The sequence below is a fragment of the Lithobates pipiens genome, unplaced genomic scaffold (assembly GCF_037356315.1).
Source record: "Lithobates pipiens isolate NorthernLeopardFrog02 unplaced genomic scaffold, aLitPip1_a1.2 Scaffold_123, whole genome shotgun sequence".
Lineage (NCBI taxonomy): Eukaryota > Metazoa > Chordata > Amphibia > Anura > Ranidae > Lithobates > Lithobates pipiens.
In genome coordinates this window covers 183,011-192,066 of record NW_027507711.1, presented here as the reverse complement: position 1 = coordinate 192,066, position 9,056 = coordinate 183,011, and positions in this window count along the sequence as shown.

Sequence of the window (9,056 nt, the reverse complement as noted above, 5' to 3'; positions counted from 1 at the left end):
TTGTGAGGATGAGGCTCTTGTCCCCATGGGGACATGGTGCTTTGAGGGGTCACAGACCCCCAAAGCATCCTCCCAATGTTGAGGGCATGTGGCCTGGTAGAGTTCAGGAGGGGGGGCACTCTCTCGTCCCCCCCTCTTTTCCTGCGGCCTGCCAGGTTGCGTGCTTGGATAAAGGGTCTGGTATGGATTTTTAGGGGGACCCCCACGTCAATTTTTTTTTAAATTTGACACGGGGTTCCCCTTAATATCCATACCGGACCTGAAGGGCCTGGTAATTGAATTTAGGGGAACCCTCATGCTTTTTTTAAATCAATGAATGAATTGTGGGCTCCGTGATACAGAGAACACTCACTGAGTGTTCTCTGTATTACGGGAGCCGACAATTGAAAGTGATTTTAAAAGACTTTTTCTCCTTGCGAAATTACACTTTGTGCAGGGACAGTTCTAAGCACGGGAAACATCTGCCCCTTCACAGGCATACTATAGACACCCCCCAGGTAGAAAATTTAAAGGAATATTACAATTTTATTGTTTCACTTAAATCATTATTAAAATCACTGCTCCTGAAAAAACGGCCGTTTTTAAAACTTTTTTTTGCATTGATCCATGTCCCCTGGGGCAGGACCCAGGTCCCCAAACACTTTTTAGGACAGTAATTTGCATATTAGCCTTTAAAATTAGCACTTTAGATTTCTCCCATAGACTTGTACAGGGTTTTCCGGCTTTTCGAATTTGCCACGAACAGCCCAAATTGTTCACTGTTCGCTGAACAGGCGAACAGGCAATGTTCGAGTTGAATAAAGTTCGACTTGAACTCGAAGCTCATCCCTACTACTGTGCAAGAGAGCTGAACTTACTATACACTGCTGAATACAAGTTGTCTACATAGACTATATTTCCTCTGAGATAGGGGATGGAGCTGAGTAGGGATGAGCTTGGTGTTCGAGTCGAACGCATGTTCGTCTCGAACACCGGCTGTTCGCCCGTTCGGCGAAGCCAAAACTCTGCCATCACAGTGCATTGCTGGCTCATGATTGGCCAAGTATGCACTGTGACCCCAAATGCTTGGCCAATCACAGTGCCGGCAGCGAGGAGAGCCATGATTGGCCACAGGCAGGATGCCTGTGGCCAATCATAGCTCAGGCTGTGTAGTACGTGCCCCACACTATATAAGGCCACCCCCACGGCGGCCTTGTGTAGTGTGTTGGCGTCTGTAGCAGTTAGTGGGTGTTCTCTGTGTACCTTCAACGCAGTATACACTGTCCATTATCCACCGATTTAGCGTTCTTGCTCTTCTGTAATTGAGCTTTCAGCCAGCTGCAGGAGTTTGTGGGTGTTGTCTGTGTGCCCTGAGCGCAGTATACACCATTATCCACCTATTTAGCTTTCTTGCTCTTCTGTAATTGAGCTTTCAGCCAGCTGCAGGAGTTTGTGGGTGCTGTCTGTGTGCCCTGACTGCAGTATACACCATTATCCACCTATCTAGCTATATTGCTCTTCTGTAATTGAGCTTTCAGCCAGCTGCAGGAGTTTGTGGGTGTTGTCTGTGTGCCCTGACCGCAGTATACACCATTATCCACCTATATAGCTATATTGCTCTTCTGTAATTGAGCTTTCAGCCAGCTGCAGGAGTTTGTGGGTGTTGTCTGTGTGACCTGAGTGCAGTATAAACCATTATCCACCTATATAGCTATATTGCTCTTCTGTAATTGAGCTTTCAGCCAGCTGCAGGAGTTTGTGGGTGTTGTCTGTGTGACCTGAGTGCAGTATACACCATTATCCACCTATTTTGCTCTTCTCTAATTGAGGCATCTGCCATCTGCAGGAGTTAGTTGGTGTTGTGTGCCTCCAGCACAGCACAGTGTACACCGGTATCTACCCTTTAATTCACCTACATAGCTCTTCTCTAATTGAGCCATCAGCCATCTGCAAGAGTTAGTGGGTCTTGTGTACCTCCAGCACAATATACACTAACCAATTGCTGGTTTACCAATCTCCCTTCAGGCCATTACCATGTCTGGAAGGCCAACAAGGAGAGGCAGACAGGCACAAACCGATAAAAGGGCAAGCAGGCTCTGTGTCTAGAGACAACAGTGCTGGTCGTGGACGCGGTGCATCGTCATCAGCACGTGGCCATGGGACACACTTGTCCTTATTTTCGGCAGCTGGACATGTTGAGCCGCATCATGCCGAAGACTTTGTAGAGTTGATGACCAAGTCCTCTTCATCCTCCTCATCCTCTCTCACACAGGCTCAGGGTAGTAGCAAATGAGCTGCCAACGCATCGTCTTCCCTCGTCTCAATGTCATCATCAGTGACTCCTTCCCTAGGCCTACACACCCTCCTGAGGAGTCCTGTGAACTCTTTGAGCACAGTGTTGGGTACATGCTCCAGGAGGATGCCCAGCGTTTTTTAGGCTCTGATGATGATACTCAGCTAGAGGAAGGCAGTAGCGTGAGCGCAGAGAGAGGGGATGCTCAAGAAGGACAGCAATCTGGCAGTCATGTCCCACAAGCTGCAGCATACTGCCAGGTTTGCTCCAGCGATGAAGAAGGAGGGGATGATGAGGGCACTGACTCCACGTGGGTGCCTGGTAGAAGAGAGGAGGAGGAGGAGGCACACCTCCAAAGAGGCAGGATGCCCTCCGGGGGCCAGCTTAGGGGCAGCACACTGACTAAATCGCCTGTGTAGGGCGCTGCCTCTGCGCATTATTCTAAAAGTTCTTTGGTGTGGGCCTTTTTTGAGACGAGTGCATCAGATCGCATCGTTGCTATTTGCAACATATGTCTCAAGCGTATCTCGTGTGGCCACAAGAACATCAGCCTCTTGGGCACCACATGCTTGACCAGACATATGTTGACCTGCCATGCAGCTCATTGGCAAGTGTACCTCAAAGACCCACACCAAAGAACAAAGCGGACCTCTCCTTGCCCCTCATCAGCTGGGATCTCCAACCCCACTAGACCTTCAGTCCTCTCTGAAACCTGCGCTGAGAGGAATGAAGGTGTAGAATTAGGTGTGTCACAGCCAAGTGCTTGCGGGCAATCTGCTAGCAGTACACCCATGTCCGATTATAGCAGGCAAATTTCCCTGCCCCAGCTGCTGGACCATCGAAAGAAGTTCACTCCCAGCTATCCACATGACCAGCGGTTGAATGCTAGCTTGGCTAAATTGCTAGCACTTCAACTACTGCCTTTTCAGTTGGTAGACTCTGCCCCCTTTTGTACAATGTGCGGTTCCTCAGTGGCAGGTCCCCAAACACCACTTTTTCTCACGGAAGGCGATTCCGGCTCTCTACCGGCATGTGGAAAGCAATGTCCTTGCCTTGCTGGACAGGGTGGTCAGCGGTAAGGTGCATATTACCGCTGACTCATGGTCCAGCAGGCATGGACAGGGACGTTACCTGTCTTTCACAGCCCATTGGGTCACTCTTCTGGCAGCTGGGAAGGATGCAGGACAAGGTGCAGTAGTGTTGGAGGATGTTCCACCACCACGCCTCCAAAATGCTACTACTGGTTGCGACACACCTCTCTTCTCCACCCCCTCCTCTTCTTCTTCCTCCATGGCCTCTTCCAGTGCTCTGTCCTTGGAACCAGTGGTGCTCCGTAGGCGTTCAAGGGGCTACGCAAGTACGCAGGCAAAACAATGCCATGCCGTGCTTGCGCTGGTTTGTTTGGGGGACAGGAGCCACACTGTGGCAGATATTTTGTCAGCCCTGCAGGGGCAGGCCGAGAGGTGGTTGACGCCATGCCAGCTTAAGCCAGGATTGGTGGTTTGCGACAATGGCACCAACCTCCTCTCCACCCTCCGACAGGGACAACTGATCCATGTGCCCTGTGTGGCTCACGTCCTTAACCTGGTGGTGCATTGGTTCTTCGGCAGGTACCCGGGCTTACAGGATGTCCTGAAGCAGGCCAGGAAAGTCTATGTGCATTTCCGCCGATCATTTAATGCCTGTGCTCGGCTGGCTGAGCTTCAAAAGGAGTTGAAACTGCCCAAGAACCACCTTATATGTGACATGCCCACCAGGTGGAACTCAACGTGGTCATGCTGCAGCGGCTGCACACGCAGCAGAGGGCCATCAATGAGTACCTGTGCGACTACGGCACCAAGACAGGGTCAGGGGAGCTCGGTTTTTTCTCACCACGCCAGTCGGGCGTGATCAGGGATGCATGCACTGTCCTGTCACCGTTTGAGGAGGCCACAAGGTGTCAGTAACCATGAAACAGACAGAGACAGAAGTACAAACTAATCACACTTGTTTATTAATAAAAATAAAAGATAAACAGGGAAAAGCATAGTCAAGCAAGCCAGAGTCCAGTAGCCAGATCGGATAGTCAGCCATTCCCAAGTTCATAAACCAGATTGGGTAATCAGACAGTCCAGACGTCAGGGATCCACAGAGAGCAACTGCAAGCAGGATGGAAGCCAGGAGGGATGTTAGCAAGCCAGTCTTGAAACAACAGCAGGAGATGGTTCCTAGTGATGTGACCAAACATGAAGGCAAAGGAGAAATGAGCTGGAAGACTTTATATAGGCAGGCCAGACGAGCATCATCGGGAACAACTGGTAACAGAAGAGAGAGAAGAGAGCTGGCAATTAGCCGACAGCTGAGTGGCCAGCCCAGAGGAGGAAGGGCTAAGCCAGCCCTGACACAAGGATGGTGAGCAGTGACAGTGCATGCATCAGCGACACTACCTCTTGTCCACCTGTTGGAGCATACGCTGCGTGGAATAATGGACAGGGCACTTGAGGCAGAACAGAGGCAGGAAGAGGAGGACTTCCTTGCCTCTCAAGGCCCCCTTTATCCAGACAGTGTTCCTGCTGTCCCACCCATCACACAGGAAGAGGACGAGGAGGAGGAGGATGATTGTGTCAGCATGGAGGTGGAGACTGACACTCAGCAGCAGCAGCAGTCTTGTAGGGATTATTTACAGTCCCAAGAAACCCGTGGACTTGTACGTGGCTTGGAGGAGGTAGCTGCGGATCATGTTGTCCTTAGTGACCCAGAGGACTCCGGACCGAATGCCTCAGCTAACCTACGCTGCATGGCCTCCCTGATCCTGTAAAGCCTGTGGAAGGATCCTCATATTCTTCGGATCTAGGAGAGGGACCATTACTGGCTGGCCAGTCTCCTTGATCCACGGTACAAGGGTAAGGTTGCCGACCTTATATTGCCGTCGCAGAGGGAGCAGAGGATGAGACACCTCCGGGAGGCCTTGCAGAAAGGTCTGTGCAACGCGTTCCCAGAGACTGGGAGGTTACAAACACCTGGTCCTGGACAACGTGTTGCTGAGGCATCGGTCAGAAGGAGCGGTGGAGAAGGTGGCCGTCTGACCGATGGGTTCAGACAACTTTTTAGTCCGCAGCTCCAAGGTATGATCTGTTTCAGCAACCATCGCCAGCGTCTGATTTACATGGTACAGAAATACCTAGGGCAGTGATGGCGAACTTTGGCACCCCAGATGTTTTGGAACTACATTTCCCATGATGCTCATGCACTCTGCAGTGTAGGGGAGCATCATGGGAAATGTAGTTCCAAAACATCTGGGGTGCCAAGGTTCGCCATCCCTGACCTAGGGGCAAGGTCAGATTTGGACACCTTTCCCACAGAAAATCCTCTGGCTTACTGGGTCTTGAGGATGGATCACTGGCCAGAGCTTGCACAGTATGCAATTGAGCTGCTGGCCTGTCCTGCATCCAGCGTTCTTTCAGTGCTGCTGGTGGCTTTGTTACCGATCACAGGGTGCACCTGTCCACTGACTCGGCTGATCGACTGACCTTCATAAAGATGAATCAGTCTTGGATCACTCACAGCTACCAAGACACCTGAAGCTGATGTAACCAAATTTTTTTTTGAAACATCACATCCCTTCAAGACTGCCTATGCTGATGTTGAGTGACTGTCCTGTTATGTTGATTGTCTAGCCTCTTCCTCCTCCGCTGATATCTTGGAAGAAAATTTTTGATTCTGGGTGATGCCACCAGCCCAATTTTTCTGCCCCTGTTTAACAGGGGCGTTTAATTACAATTTTTGAAGCAATGCTTTGCAGCAGGGCTCATTCCTGCACTACAACTAGAGTATATGGGAGAGGTTGCAGTGTCATGGCACCAGCACCAGTGCCTAAGGTTTAGTGATGGCCGAACGGTTCGCCCGGCGGTCGTTTCGCGGCGAATTTCCGACATTCGCGGTCCGCACGTTCGAACGCCTTTTTCCGTCGTTCGCCGCGGCGGACTTACGTGTTTAATGTATACAAGAACTTTAACCTTTGGTGACACGTTTATCATGTGATACAGGACAGCCAATTGAGACATGACAGCACATGGACACTTGTACATTCCCCCTAACCTATAAATACACCCGATCCGGTGGCCATTTTACATTCTTTCTTCTGTTACGATAGGGACAGGTTCCTGTGTGGAGTAGGGAGAGATAAACCACTAGCTATTTGGTACACAAAAGTTCTTTTCAGGACTGGTATAGGTGTTAGGTGTTGATAGGTTTGCTGTGCTGCTGATTCTTGCAGCAGCCTGAGTGTCTTTTGTTAGTTTAGAGAAAGGGAAAGGACGGTGTATGCTACAGGGACAGCCAGATTAGTCTTTCATCATCATCATCATCATCATCATCATTAGCTGTTACTATCAAGGTCCACAAAAGAGCTGTTCCAGTAACCACTAATCGTTCTCTTTTTTTGCCAATTTGTATAGGGACAGGAAGGAAGCAGTGTTGTCAGGCAGTGAGGGTAATTTTAAAGACTTGCTGTTATTATTAGTTCCACAAAGGTTCTTTTCAGGACTGGTATCAGTGGTACAGTAATAGGCTTGTACATGTATAATATTCTTTCTTCCAAATATAGAAAGGATATTATACTTGACTGCTGCCCTTCTGCTGCAGTCTGCTAAACATTCACAACTCACTTGTTCCACAAAAGTTCTTATAAGGACTGGTAACTTGGTATAGGGTGCTACGGTACATAGGCTTGAGTGCGGTACAGTCTGCTGTTCTGTAAGGACCGCTATCGGTCCACAATAGATAGGGTTGACGTGCACCACTGCTGACCGCTGCCCTATACTGCAGCAGTCCTTCAGCGGTATAGGGACTGACGTACAGTCTGCTAATCACTAACACACAACCTGCTTGTTCCACAAAAGTTCTTATAAGGACTGGTAACTTGGTATAGGGTGCTACGGTACATAGGCTTGAGTGCGGTACAGTCTGCTGTTCTGTAAGGACCGCTATCGGTCCACAATAGATAGGGTTGACGTGCACCACTGCTGACCGCTGCCCTATACTGCAGCAGTCCTTCAGCGGTATAGGGACTGACGTACAGTCTGCTAAACACTAATACACAACCTGCTTGGTCCACAAAAGTTCTTATAAGGACTGGTAACTTGGTATAGGGTGCTACGGTACATAGGCTTGAGTGCGGTACAGTCTGCTGTTCTGTAAGGACCGCTATCGGTCCACAATAGATAGGGTTGACGTGCACCACTGCTGACCGCTGCCCTATACTGCAGCAGTCCTTCAGCGGTATAGGGACTGACGTACAGTCTGCTAATCACTAACACACAACCTGCTTGTTCCACAAAAGTTCTTATAAGGACTGGTAACTTGGTATAGGGTGCTACGGTACATAGGCTTGAGTGCGGTACAGTCTGCTGTTCTGTAAGGACCGCTATAGGTCCACAATAGATAGGGTTGACGTGCACCACTGCTGACCGCTCACCTATACTGCAGCAGTCCTTCAGCGGTATAGGGACTGACGTACAGTCTGCTAATCACTAACACACAACCTGCTTGTTCCACAAAAGTTCTTATAAGGACTGGTAACTTGGTATAGGGTGCTACGGTACATAGGCTTGAGTGCGGTACAGTCTGCTGTTCTGTAAGGACCGCTATCGGTCCACAATAGATAGGGTTGACGTGCACCACTGCTGACCGCTGCCCTATACTGCAGCAGTCCTTCAGCGGTATAGGGACTGACGTACAGTCTGCTAATCACTAACACACAACCTGCTTGTTCCACAAAAGTTCTTATAAGGACTGGTAACTTGGTATAGGGTGCTACGGTACATAGGCTTGAGTGCGGTACAGTCTGCTGTTCTGTAAGGACCGCTATAGGTCCACAATAGATAGGGTTGACGTGCACCACTGCTGACCGCTCACCTATACTGCAGCAGTCCTTCAGCGGTATAGGGACTGACGTACAGTCTGCTAATCACTAACACACAACCTGCTTGTTCCACAAAAGTTCTTATAAGGACTGGTAACTTGGTATAGGGTGCTACGGTACATAGGCTTGAGTGCGGTACAGTCTGCTGTTCTGTAAGGACCGCTATCGGTCCACAATAGATAGGGTTGACGTGCACCACTGCTGACCGCTGCCCTATACTGCAGCAGTCCTTCAGCGGTATAGGGACTGACGTACAGTCTGCTAATCACTAACACACAACCTGCTTGTTCCACAAAAGTTCTTATAAGGACTGGTAACTTGGTATAGGGTGCTACGGTACATAGGCTTGAGTGCGGTACAGTCTGCTGTTCTGTAAGGACCGCTATAGGTCCACAATAGATAGGGTTGACGTGCACCACTGCTGACCGCTCACCTATACTGCAGCAGTCCTTCAGCGGTATAGGGACTGACGTACAGTCTGCTAATCACTAACACACAACCTGCTTGTTCCACAAAAGTTCTTATAAGGACTGGTAACTTGGTATAGGGTGCTACGGTACATAGGCTTGAGTGCGGTACAGTCTGCTGTTCTGTAAGGACCGCTATCGGTCCACAATAGATAGGGTTGACGTGCACCACTGCTGACCGCTGCCCTATACTGCAGCAGTCCTTCAGCGGTATAGGGACTGACGTACAGTCTGCTAATCACTAACACACAACCTGCTTGTTCCACAAAAGTTCTTATAAGGACTGGTAACTTGGTATAGGGTGCTACGGTACATAGGCTTGAGTGCGGTACAGTCTGCTGTTCTGTAAGGACCGCTATCGGTCCACAATAGATAGGGTTGACGTGCACCACTGCTGACCGCTGCCCTATACTGC